The 14,031-nt window shown below is 41.1% G+C and overlaps 1 protein-coding gene across 1 annotated transcript in view; it reads left to right on the forward strand.

Annotated features, from left to right (window-relative positions):
* The first annotated feature begins 614 nt into the window (after positions 1-614).
* The window catches only part of MID1 (midline 1), a 262,002-nt gene continuing 248,585 nt past the window's right edge, over positions 615-14,031 (forward strand). Inside the window, exon 1 of the mRNA XM_066619555.1 lies at positions 615-737. The gene's annotated coding sequence lies outside the window, so the exon portion shown is untranslated. The remainder of the gene's footprint in view (positions 738-14,031) is intronic.

The following is a 14,031-nucleotide window of genomic DNA, read 5'->3' on the forward strand; positions in this document are numbered from 1 at the left end:
GAGGTACCCACTCAGCTAGGCAAACCCCTAAACTGCCACTACCAGCAGTAGTACTAGTGGTAGCCCCAAATGCATCATCAAGTGTTGGAAGGAGGGTGTCATGGGGGGTCCAGCACAGGGAATTCCCCTGGGGCCCTAAGCACTTGCACTGTTCATGACATTCCCCTTTCCCAGACTCTCCTAGAAATAACTCTTGCAATAAGCTGAGAAATTAGCATTGAATAGGACACTTTTTTGTTTTATATTCTGCATGCCTAATAAGTGGCAATCTGTGTTTAAGTTGACAAGTGTGTAATTGAAAGGCATACACTCCAAGATGAACCAGGTTGCAGTGGCTTCCAAGCAAAGTGCATTTCATTAAATCATTTGGCACTTGATGAGTTAACTGGAAATAGTTTTAAATTACTTATCCTTCTCTCTCTGCCCCTTTCCAGGAATGTAATTTACAGTTATGTATATGAAGAAACCTGTTAGACTTAAATCAGCCTGGCTGGGGTTTCAGCTGCCTGGAGAGACAAGCAAGCAGCCCACACCCTACGGAGTGGGAGTGATTGGTAGGCTGGACAGAGCTCAGCTTCCTGAATCAAACTGACTACAAAACCGTTCAGCTGGTCCTGAGAGAAACAACAGGCAAATCGAAGCCACTAGTGTCAACTTAGGAGAAACTTGCAACTTTTGTTTTTACCCCAGAACTTCAGGAAAAGAGCAGCAACAGCCAGGAGGAAATAATGGAGGAGGTAAGGTGTATGTATATATACTTGAAGCTTTGTACTTGAAGTGTCTTTGTTTTCAGAATGAAGGAGGGGAATATCCGATTGATAGCTCTCTTCTTACAACAGTGATTCTTCATTCCTAAAATGGCTTGTGTGTTTTATAAATATCTCCAGACAATTTATGGTGGCTGTGCACCACACCAGCTGGGTGAGGAGTCCTTCTCGCTTATGACACCCCATCTGCTTCTAATAAGGCTGCATTTTTCTTTCCCCCAAAGACGACAAACTTTCTTATCTCTCTCTTCTTTTTTTTTAACTTTCTTATCTCAAAGGCAGAAGGGATGCTATCTGAAATGGCAGGGAAACAAGGATGAGAATATGTGAAAGTTCAAGATAACTCAGCTTAGGAAATGCTATTCAAGTTTGTCACATACTTTGGCTTGGAATTCTGAAAGAGCTTTCCTGAAATCTGACGGAAAGAAAACTATCAGTCTCAGAAGTACATACAGTCACCTTTTCTGTGCTGAGTAGCCTTGCATGCAAAAAGAACCTGCAACTATTAAAAAAAACTCAGGCTGCAATCCTAACCACACTTTCCTGAGAGTAAGCCCCATTGAACAAAATAGGACTTACTTCTGAGTAGACCTGGTTAGGCTTGTGCCCTCAGAATATGTGAACTGACATGTCAAGAGTTGTGAATGACAGGCTGCTTTTTAACCATTTGTACTTTGGAAGCTGCCTTCCTAATGCACCAGGTTGTATGCAGAAAATATTTCAAAATGGTGAAAGAATCAGCTTTTCTGTGTTTGTTTTGGGTTTTTTAACTAGTGAAATTTTCCCCCTAAGATTTGGTCATTCATGTTCAAAAACACACTATTAGGAGCGTTATGTTATTTGACTCTGATGGAAAACTGTGTCATATATTGCAAAACATGTAAAATTTGGAAATGTAAGACTTGTTTAAAATATCAGGTACAATGGTATTGTTCCTTTTCATACCGCCAAATTTTTTAACAGATGTGTATATAATAAGTCAACAGAATTGGAAGTTACAAAGCAAGATGACACTTGGAGAGTTCAAAAATGAGACTTGAGAATAATGAGCAAGTGATATTAAAATGTACTTTTACTCTAATTTCCCATTCACGTATATAAGGTGTATGGCATCATGCTTACAATTTAGAATGAATATTGGACAACAGGAGTCACATCCATATCTTGGAAAATAGATGAAATGTTGACAGGCTTTTATTTATGCTGCTGTTCACCATATTTGTTCATTTAATAAGCATTGCATCAATTAAAGGTAACTTATTTTCAGTGTGGATCATGAAGGTAATATTGGACTTTCATGAAAAGTGGATGGATTGCTAACCAAAGAATATCATTATTGACTGCTCTGTTTCTTAAATTCCATTTATTACAATAAAATTTGTCTGCAGGGAAGTATTTGGAACCTGAACAGTTAAAAAAATGCACTTCAAACAACTCCCGGTTGGTTTTCAACGAAATTCATTATGTGCTCCTTATCGTCACCCATTTGGCTAATATACTATACTGTGGTGAGAAATTATGTCCTATTAAAATAAAGCCAGCATGCAGATATCCAGCTGGGGTTACTCCATGATCAACAGTAGTGTATTCCTAAATGACTAGGGCTTTTCAAATTATTGACGATCTGTCAACTTACAGGAAGCAAAGTGCCTAGCTTGGCAAAATGGGACTGAGTGGAAAATCATATCTTTGAGGGCATGACTTTACTGCGTGCCCTGAGCACTGCTTCTCGGTGTAGCCTTGCGGCTGCCTTTGGCTATCTAGGGAGGTTGTCTTTGACATTGCAGGGAAACGGTCTTAAGGAAGATGATGCTTTGCTAGTGTGTGGAAAACTGTTGATCCTGGCCTGTCACAGAATAGGGGAGACTTGCATGACAAGTGGTTATCTTTGGTAAGCAAGAAGGAGTCCTAACTAACAAGACAAAGAATTGGAAGCACTGGTGTGACATAGTTGGGAAGTGAAATTGGGCATAAAAGGATTGATTCGGAGATTTACATTGGACTGGGATGGTAGTATTTTAAAAAAATATATTGAGAATTGTTCAGTTTTGTTTAAGTGCAATCACAAGATTGTTTAAGTTGTGATACCCTTAAACATGTATGAGTCTAAGTGCAGTTTTGGAGAATTTGTTCCGATATGATGCCTGATAAGTGTTTGTCCACTAGGTGTCTTAAGTGGGCTAGAAATTAAGAAGGTTAGCTTCCAAGGATAATTGTTGAAAAACAGTAATTATTTTAGTGGCTTATTCACCTGAGCTATAGAACTTTAGTTGTGTATCCAATTTCATTTCATAGCCTCAGGTTAGAAACTCTTGGCTATTTTGAGTGTTGTTGGAAGTAGTTGAAATTATGATGTGTCTCCTCTTTTCTCATTTTTACTGTTACATCCGAAGAGAAATTGTCTTTTTACTGGGAACTTTTGTTTCTTATTTGGGGGAATGTGTGAGTTGCTTCTTTGCACATTAACTTGCAAGTGCAAAAAGAGGAAGTGTGAGATTCTTGTAACTTCCTCCTTCACACCTTCCTAAAATATGCAAAAGAATTCTTTAATTTGAAGGTGCGACTCTTGAGGCTTAACACCTATGGTTGCCAAGGTGTATGGGAATTTATGTGACAATTTTTGTAGCTTCTTGGGGGGGGAAACAAATGAAATTGTTTTATGGGAAAATAAGACACACTGTCTCATTACCACATTGACATATGGGCATCTTATCATGATTTTACTGTAAAATAGAGTATCGGAAAGGTTCCATTGTATATAGTGCTCGAGGAAAAATGGATACCTTCATGCAACTTGTCAGCATTTTTCTGACCCCTGTGCCTGAAGAAGTAGATTACTAATGGAGCTGAATAACAATAGGCTATGTATGAAGCTGTATATGAAGCTATCATATACAAGTCGAGTATTCCTTACCCAAAATTTCAAAATGCTCCAAAATATGAAATTTATTTGTTTATGCCATTATTTTTCCACTGTACAGTATTAATGGTACATCATTTTTTTTTTACTGTTAAGTACTTAAGTGTTAGAGAATGATTGCCAATCGGTAGCATATAAATTCAGTTTTGGGAATAATGGTGATGCCGAATAACCACGGAATGTCCACGTGGGTGGCTGAAGCTAGTGACACCTTTGCTTTCTGGTGGTTCATTGTACACAAACTTTGTTTTATGCGCAAAATTATTGTATAAAAGTACTTTCAAGCTATGTGTATAAGGCGCATATGAAACAGAAATGAATTTTTAAGACTTGGGTCCTATCCCCAAGATATCTCTTTATGTGTGTATATATAAATATTCCAAAAGCTGAAAAATCCCAAAAGCTAAAGAACTTCTGGTCCCAAGCCTTTTGGTTAAAGCATACTCATCTGGTACCAAGTGAAACCATTGGTCCATCTAGCTCAGTATTGCTGATACTGATTGGTGGCCACTCTCCAGGGTTGTAGAAAGGGTTTCTTTCAAAACCAACCTGGAGATGCTGAGGCTTGAACCTGGAACTTGCTGCATACAAAGTGTGTGCTCTGTAACTGACTTACAGCCCATCCTTTCCCTATTGTTACCATTTTAATTCATCTCTGAAGCAATCGAGGTCACAAGGATTTTCTTTTTTAACCTTCGTTATTTTGGGAAGGACTCATTAACTAACACAACTTGATGACAGTATTATGAGAAGACAGTTTCTTAAGCTACGTAAGTCCCATCATTGTCCTTAATAAAACTCCGTAATACTGTCTTTAAATGAGATTTCTCTAAGCACTAAAACGTTCCACTTTATTTTTTTTTCCAGAGCTACTCAGAAATAGTCATCTTCTACTTGTAATAATCTGTGGAGGAAAAATTCTAATCTAGTCCTGTGGATCAGTTTCTGATCTTGTCATATTAGTTTCCTGCTTCCAGCTTATACATTAAAAAAGAAATACATATATTGTTGATAGCAGTCTCTAGCTGGCAAAAAAAAAGAGTCAGGTGAACGTATTTTGTCCTGACAGGCCTCCTGTGCCCTTGTAGACACTTATAGCACCATCTTTATAATTGTCTAAATATGCGGAAAGGCTGAAGGGAAAGAAACTCCCTTTTATTTGATAGACTGAGTTTGAACATTTGGCTCATTTGGAATATTTGTTTGCATGGCAGTGAAACATCTAAATCATTTGTAGCTATTGCTTTGATTACTGTATTGGTTTAAGCCATTTCTGCCCAACTTTACTTATGGTAACTGGTGGTAGCCAGGTGATAGTGTCCTCTAAAGGAACGTGGTGTTGGTGAGGGGGTCAGGCAGCAGGTGGAACTGGGCAGGAAAAGGGAAGAATGGGGCAGGAATGGGGTGTACCATGTGTGGGATAGGGTTGGTTATTGGTGGCAGTGGCTCCACTAATATATCCCCTTTCCTAGCCTCGAACCACCTCCCTGGGTCCGCTCAATCTTGCGCTAGTAAGATTTTGTCCTAGCAAAATCTCTGGTGCAGGTCCCAGGAGACCCATTGGGGCAGTGGAGGTTTACCCTGGGGCAAGGGAACAGATATTACCTATCCTCAAGGAAGTCTTTAGGATTCAGAACTCCCCTGTGAAATGCAGCACATGCCCTGTTGGTGTGGCTGTGTCAGAACCAGGGAAGTTGCATTGGACTGGGCTGTTATTCAGTTGACTGCATTTCAGAGAAATATATCTGTATATTTATCACATCTTCCATTTTTAGAAAAAATGTGAATATGAACATGTGAACAAAAGCAACAAGTATAGTCATATGATTATTCATTTAAAATACCTTAAAATTAGCATTTTTTTAAGAATAAACTTTCATGGAACACAGACTGTCGGATACATAACTCTAGACTGCAAAGTCTTATGCTAAAATAAATTGGTTTGCCTTGAAAGTCCTACAAGACACTCAATTGCTTTTGCTGCAACCAGATACCTCTCTGGAGGTTCTTACCCGGAAAAACAAGTACTTTATCTTTTGGCCAATATTACTGTGCAAGATTTTGATCAGTTACTGTTTTTGCTAGTGGGAAGGATATTGGTGTGGGCAAAGAAACCAGCACATCAATTCCTGACTTCCAAATGATCTGACAAAGATTTGCCAAAATCTTTGTCAATGCCAATGTACAGCCTTCTTTTAACTTTTTGCTTTTAACTTGTTTTAATTATGTTTTTAATTGCTTGTTTTTTTGTATTTTTTTTATTTATTGCTGTAAGCCGCCTTGGGTCCCTTTGTGGAAAAAGGCAGGATATAAATGTAGCCGGTAAATAAATAACACAGGCCTACAAAATTGAGGGTCAGAAAAGTTTTTCCCAAACTTTATGGTGGTTTGATATGAATTTGGGGTGCCAGTTCCAAAAATGGCATCTGTTTTGCCCCATCATGTCTAGTTTTGGAGATATAGTATAACCTCATTAGTGAATGGTTCAAGCAGCTTCCTCCTGAGGAAGTGATGGTATAGGCTTCCTCATGAGGAAGCTGCTTGAACCATTCACTAAAGAGACTATGCCATGTTTCCAAAACTAGACATGATGGGGCAAAACGGATGCCATTTTTTGAATTGGCACCCCAAAGATACCCAGAAATTGGTGTAACGTTTAAGGAAGCAAAATGTGTTTTGGCCTGTGTAATTGTTCATCAACCTCTCTTCACAGCATAGTATTCATCAGTTTCTAATCAGCAGTGGTTTAGGAGTTCTTCACTTGCTTCCTAAATGCCACAAAGCTGTTTGAAGTTTTTTGGTTGCTGAGCTTTGCAGTGGCACTCTAAACGCCATTGGCCCTTTCAAAAGATGGTTTGCTTTCTTTTTGATATGCTGCCATACTACTTCCATTAGCACAGTGGTTGGATTGCAAACATCTGTTTGCTCTTATTTCTCCTGTGTTTCTTCAGATCTGTTTCTACATGACGTAAATCGGTGGCATTTGACTGGCATGTGTGATTTGTTTAATAAATAAAATTTTAAGATATTGAGTAAAATAACTACCCCAAAGCAATGGCATAGATGGACACACATAAGGGTAAGAAGCTGATTGCATGTGACTTCTCTTTATAAGCTAAGTTAGTAATATGATTCATATACATATATATGTATGTGTCTATTTGTGTAGGAAACATTTTTTGTCCATGATATAAAGACTGTCTGTCTGTCTGTACACAGAGTGTCTCTCTCTCTCTCAAGTTACGCACACACACACAGAACATGGGTTCTGTAGAACCAACCCAGCACACATGTTGATAGATGTATGCAGATCCCTTTGTCAATGATGTCAACAATTAACTATAAAGTGTGTGTACATTTTCTTGAGATGCCCTGTATTTTCTCAGTGCTAGAAGTGGCTGTGCTGATGATACATTGTCAACTCTGTGTGTGCATGGAGTAGGATCAGGGAAATGAAATGATGCAGTGTTGTTGAGATGCTAGCATTCTGGCACACACCAGAGGGTACTTCAAAACCCTGCCTTGGCCAGAACCCTATGCTATGCAAGGAGGTTTGAGGGAAACCCAGCAAGCAAGCTAGCTGAAACAGTGGGTTTAGAAGCAGAGAGTATCAAGTCTTTTTCTATCAAGTAATTCCATGATTACTTGGGATTATCTTGGAGGCCACATTCCCTAATCCTACAACTGTATGCAGAGGTAGGATCAGGGTTGGTCCTCCAGTGCATTGTCTGAGGGCTCACACCCATTTTTGGGTCCTCCTGGCTGATCTCTGCAGTCTCAGTACTTGGTGGCAGTGGTGGTGTGAAGGTGGGCAGACATAGGACCCAGCTTCACCCCAGGGTACACTGCAGTATGGCACCAACTCCTGCTCCACCCCCAAGCAATACTCTCTTGGGTTTAAAGAGCTTTGAATGTGGTGGTACTTTTAACCAGATCACAATTGTTTCCTCTGAGGCGTATCCCCCACTGCTCCCTTTTATTTGAGCATACAGGAGAATTGTGTGTACTTTCCTATTTGTGCTGATTGCCTTGGAGCTTTTTCCTTGCAAAACAAGTTGAACACTCTTTCTCCCCACAAAATAAAAGAGTTTTTTCTTGCATATTTTGGAACATGCTTGTTCAGAGGTTCTTAATTTTTCTAGAGATTTTTATCTTCAAATTGCAACTCGGTTCCAAACCTTGGCATGTGGGAACCTCTAAATACATCATCTGGGGGTGCTTCCTATTTCCTAACATAACTTAAGACAAAAGTACTATGTGGTGGGCACCTCTAATACCTGCAGATATAACTATTGTAATCACCTTTTAAAACGGCAGGGGTGGAAATTACTCTGAAAATAGGAGGTGTCTTGTTTAAAGATGGAGAGTTGGCAGATATGCTCCATTGAATCTGGAGAATGGAATGGTATATGGAAATAATCATGCAATGATGATTAGCGTTTAAACTGTATTTTAGCCTCAAAATTATGACATTCAAATAGCAGTCAGTCTAGTATACAAAATTATGCAGGGGATGGACAGAGTGGATAGGGAGATGCTCTTTACACTCTCACATAACACCAGGACCAGGGGACATCCACTAAAATTGAGTGTTGGGAGAGTTAGAACGGACAAGAGAAAATATTTCTTTACACAGCGTGTGGTTGGTCTGTGGAACTCCTTGCCACAGGATGTGGTGACGGCATCTGGCCTGGACGCCTTTAAAAAGGGATTGGACAAGTTTCTAGAGGAAAAATCCATTATGGGGTACAAGCCATGATGTGTATTCGCAACCTCCTGATTTTAGAAATAGGCTATGTCAGAAGGCCAGATACAAGGGAGGGCACCAGGATGAGGTCTTTTGTTATCTGGTATGCTCCCAGGGCATTTGGTGGGCCGCTGTGAGATACAGGAAGCTGGACTAGATGGCCCTATGGCCTGATCCAGTGGGGCTGTTCTTATGTTCTTATATATGTTATAAGTTAACAACAAATTATACCTGTCTGATTTTTTTTATTGTCAGTATTGCATGGACCAGGATCCTCTTCTATTTTCTTACTATAGAGCTGAGGTTCTCAAACCGGGGCATCGTGACACCTCTGCCTGAGAGCTTCAGCTCCTGGTCCCTTAAGGGGCGGGGGAAGGTGAGAGGCAGTGACATTATCCCCAGGATTGTGTTGCTAATGGGTACAAAGAGGAGGTGTTTTTTACATACTGAGGGCTCGCACAAGGTCCAGGAGTTCTGGGAAGCCCTCCTCAGGGCTTCCCTAGTCTTAGAATACTGAAAAAAAAATTGATCGCAAACCACTTCTGCTGCCTTTGCCCCTTCCCCTTCAAAGGCTTACCTTGGGGGTTTTACTCCCAAGAAGTTTGAGAACCCCTGCTATAGAGTAACTCTGTGATAAACCTTTATGAAGAGCCAAGGCAAGGCAAGCCCAACTGCAGACCTGGCTCCAGTGCCATCTGGGGGCATAGGGCTGTAAAATGTTGCCCTTCCCCACAAGGAGACATCTCCATTACAGAGCCTTGCACGACATCCACTGACCCTCCGAAAGCCTTCTGAAGCCGTAAGAGGGCTGTTAAACAGTACTTCTGGTTTTCCAGTTAAAATGGCAAGTACTGTTCAGTGGCCTTCCAGAGGCCTCAGGAGGCTTTGGAGGGCCAGCAGATACAGCATTGGGTCTCCCCGACTCTTGGAACAGAATATAAGAAGAGCCTTGTTGGATCTGGTCAAAGGCCCATCTAGTTCAGCTTCCTGTATCTCACAGTGACCCACCAGATGCCTCAGGGAGCACACAAGAGACTTGCATCGTGATACCCTCCCTTGCAGGAGGGCAGGAGGTCTGGTCTAGAGGGTAGAGCCTCCGTCTGCCTGAAGATAACATCCACAAGGTCGCCAGTTCGATTCCACTGGCACCGTGCGACCTTGAAGCAGCTGACAAGCTGAAGCTGAGCTATTCCATCTGCTCTGAGCGTGGGAGGATGGAGGCCAGAATGTGAAGCCAGATCGGAATGAAACACCTGAATGTAGTAGTTCTTGAAAGAAAGAACCTTCTTTCAATTGTAAAAATCCCTATTTAATAAGGGATTTAAATAAAGCCTGCCTATGTAAACCGCCTTGAATAAAGTCTTGAATAAAGACCAAGAAAGGCAGTATATAAATACCTGTTGTTGTTGTTGTTGTTATTGCTTAAGGGCTCCAGAGGGCAGATGGAGGTGGTAGCAGTGCCACCCCACAGGAGTGACGCTCTGTGACTTTTGCCAACCTGACCCCCCCAGAACTGCCAGTGGGCAAGCCATCAACAATATATAAGGAACATCAGTTATGACTTGAAATGAGAAGCATTTTCTGGTGCTTATTTCTAGAAGGTGAATCGTGATGATTGCTTGACTACACAATAATTAAAATGCTCTTTCAGTGGATGTAGCACTGACTTTGATGTAATGATATAATCCATACTAAACATGTTCTCTGTGGATGTGACTACTGCAGCACTGATCATGGTGGTTTGTGGAACAAGAGCAATGCTGCCCTCTTTGCTATACAATCATTAGACGTAATTTCTTTAGAGACCAGTGTTGTGGTTCTGGATGAAGCAAGCTAAAAATTAGTCAGTGAACCAAGATGATTGTGTATGATGTTCCATTATCGCACATTAGTGAGTCAGCATTTCTAAGGTCAGTAACTTTAGAAGGCAGAGCTGAAGCAAACTTTATGAATGCTATCGGTTTCCTTGGTGACTAAATAGAGTGAGGAAAAAATAAATTATTGTACATGCATGTATTTCTTAATCCTTCAAAAACAGGTCTGCAAGATATGAGAGGATTTGTTATGGCGAGGATACAAATATGGATTTGTTCAGTCACTGGAGTTCAGACTTTTTCCCTTCATGGAACCCTCTCCACATTACCTTGCCTGCTAATGAATCCCTGTCAGCTTACATGTAGAGCAGGCCAAGCCTATTGGGCCAGCGCTGTTCCCATGTGGATGTGCTGTAGAATATATCAAACCCTTCCCTTTAGCTACACTACCAATGGTGGTGTGCAAACTACCTTTCAATAAAGTTTGCCCATGATGATTGATCTTCTCAAAGCTTCAGAAGAAACCCAAAGTTCAGCAGTTCCCAAACGAACTATGGTTACAGTGCCCCCCCTTCCATGGTGCCCTGTCATGGTGGCTGTGCCACACTCCCCCGGTAGCATGAGATCTCATGAGAATAGGGTGATCTCAGCCCAGCCAAGAAGGCAGTGCTGGGAGGAAGAGTGTGGCTGGGGACATCCTGCAGCATCCCTGTGAGTTTGCTGTGGTGCAGAGTTTGGAAACAACTGCCCTAATTCCTTAGAATGCAGCTGGAAAATCCATTGTTTTGGGCCAAATGAAAAGTTCAATGCAAAGGCTTCCCCTGAATTGGATGCTTCCTATGTGTCACCCAAAAGACAATATTCACAACACAGTAATTACCTTTCAGGGACTATTTCCAGACCTGATATGATCTGCCATGACATTAGTATTGTCAAAGCTTACGCATGCATGCAGTAAACTATGTGATTGGACGTGGCACAAATTTATATTGCAAACACTAAGGGTCAGATTCAGACGTTGTATCTTATTGTTGTAATCTCACATGTAGTTCAGTGGCTTCGTTAAGGGGGTGTGGGGGTGCAGGCTGCACTGGGTGACGTGCACGGGGGGTGATGCACACTAGGGGGTGACACGCTAAAATCGTGGGGGACTAACCCCATCATATTATATACCGTTGGATGCAGAATTTTGAGTGGAATGCAATGAAAGAAACCAGAGTGAAAAATCTCCTTTCTCTCAAACGTTATGGCCAAAAAACCAGAGAACAAAAAATGCATGGATCCCTATGGAAAGTGAAGGTGAGCCGTATAGTGCGTTTACACTTGAGTAGGCAAACTTGCCTTAGTCTGTCAGAAAGGGCAGGCTGAGAGGAGTCCAATGACACCAGAATGGTCCTGATCCAATGAATGCAGCCCCCAAAAACACCTGAAGTCTCTGCCTCCAAGCAGATGAATGTATTGAGCCCTATGGAAAGTGAAACTAAGCCTCACGGTTGTGTTTACTTGTGAGTAAGCAAACGTGCCTTGGCTGGTGTGGAAGTTTAGGTGAAAGAGAGTGCAAGGCTACCAGAATGGTCCTGATCTGATGGAACTGGAGCTCAACAAGTGCTACAGAAGGCAGCCTCCCCCCACTAAAAAGGATCAAAACAGGTTTCAGCTGATAAGATGAACCTTTTTGAGACTTGCGAAGCCTGACAGTGATCTGGTTTAAACAGAAGTTCTTAAATTGAATTGGGCACTGGGTAGGGCTGAAAACCTTACTGGTTTTGGAGGGAGGGTGTTATTGCAGGCAGGCTACAGAGGAAATTCACTTGGTGGACCAGGGCTGGCTTCTGCTTGTTAAATTATTTGTTTTACTTTAATTATTTATACTTATTTATTTTGATTTGCCTGATGATGACACTGATGATGGTCCCAGTGCTAAAGGCTGAGAACTACTGCAATAAGGTATTAGTAAGTTGACACCCTAGGGGAGGGGGTGGCGCCATTGGTGACCAAAATCACTAAAATCATAATGAGGAAGAATAATACCATCATGTTATATATCAATCAATGCCTAATTTCATGCAGAATGTGTTCTATCTTTGTTCGATCAAAAGGTACAGCCCAAAAACCAGTGGGGGTGGAGTGATGGTACATCACCACGCCCACCACCTGGGGTGTTGCCCCACCCACTGCATGGGGCTGACGTGCTGGCATCCCGCACTGGGTGACGCGAACCCTAATGACGCCACTGATGTGGTTGTAATATAAATGATGCTTTTTCTTCAAGTAGAAAATAGTCCTCACATGGCCACATACTATTCAGCAATTTGGAAGATAAAAAAGGGCTATTGTTGCTCATGTTGTTCTTGTGTACTTTTCTTATCTATGTAAATAAGGTGTGACTTACAAAAAGTGACACTGCCATTGCCAACTATTAAAAATCATTTCTCTATTTGTATTGGCCTTCAACCATAGTATCCTTTAGATACTATCCTTTAGATATATCCTCATGAGAGCTGCTTTTCCAGCTTTTCCCACACAGCCCACAGTCAGCCCTACCCTCTACCCCAGTGATTTTCAACCTTATTCATTTCATGGCACACTGACAAGGTATGAAAATTATCAAGGCACACCATCAGATTTTTGACAATTGACAAAGTGCACCATGCTGTTGGTGGGAGGCTCACAACCCTCAGTGGCCCTACTAAAAATGATCCTCCCCCAAACTCCAGTGGCACACCTGCAGACCATTCACGGCACACCATTCTGCCACGGCACAGTGGTTGAAAATGGTTACTCTACCCCTACCCCTCGGCTCACTCCTACCCCTGAGCTGCATGAGGTCTGTCCATGTAGTTACTATTTCTGAAGGCACCTTATTACATCAGTCATAACAGGTACAGTTAGCAGGTGAGCCAGGAATTGAAGGGGAAAATTTTTTCCAGAAATTCTTAATAGCTAAGGGTCTCTTGTACCGTGTGTAGCACCGGAGGGCAGAAAGGAGATGCACTTTGAACTCGGATATGCGAAACATCTGGATGCATGAGAGAGATTCTGATTGTCTGCAAGGGAGTGTAACAGAACATAAAGATCTTCAATCTTGATAGGAAGCACAGAAGAAGGGAAACAGTCTGCTGGCAAGACTCCTTACTGAAATGTTTTGGCACCACTCCATTACTGCTTTTCATAGATACTGTCATTGCTACAAAGTGATAACCAATGTACACCATTTATTCCACATTTGAAATGGAGTTCAATAATATAGTGTGTCAGATGCTGCTCTGCTGTAATTGCTGGCAAATGCTTGCCTTCTAATGACAACCATCTTTTTAGATGTCTGTTGAATTATCGTTTCAGATTATAGAAGGAATGCAGACTACTTTGTGACTTTCTGCTTTATCAAGCTTTTTTTTTAGGTTTAACTGAAGTTCTGTATCTAACACTATTCTGTAAAATTAAATCAAACCATGCTACTTGGATGTCAGTAATTATAGCCAACCATAGTTCCATATGTCTGTTCATAACCAGGTTTTAATCTTTTTGCCTAGAGACGAATTCTCTTTAGTGCTTGAACAAACTAAAGTCAAATAAAATTTGTTTGCATGATGACATCCAACTAAGTATGGTTTAGTAATATTACTAGATCAGAACCATATCTGCAGTTCATAGCATGCTTATATTAAAGGCAGATATAAAATAAAATAAAGATTAATAAAGAACACACACAACAGCAAAAACTTGTTTAGGAATTTGCAAATGGAGCTATGTCAAAGAAAACAGGGTTTCTCTTTGAAATTG

Source organism: Tiliqua scincoides, chromosome 3, assembly GCF_035046505.1.
Source record: "Tiliqua scincoides isolate rTilSci1 chromosome 3, rTilSci1.hap2, whole genome shotgun sequence".
NCBI lineage: Eukaryota > Metazoa > Chordata > Lepidosauria > Squamata > Scincidae > Tiliqua > Tiliqua scincoides.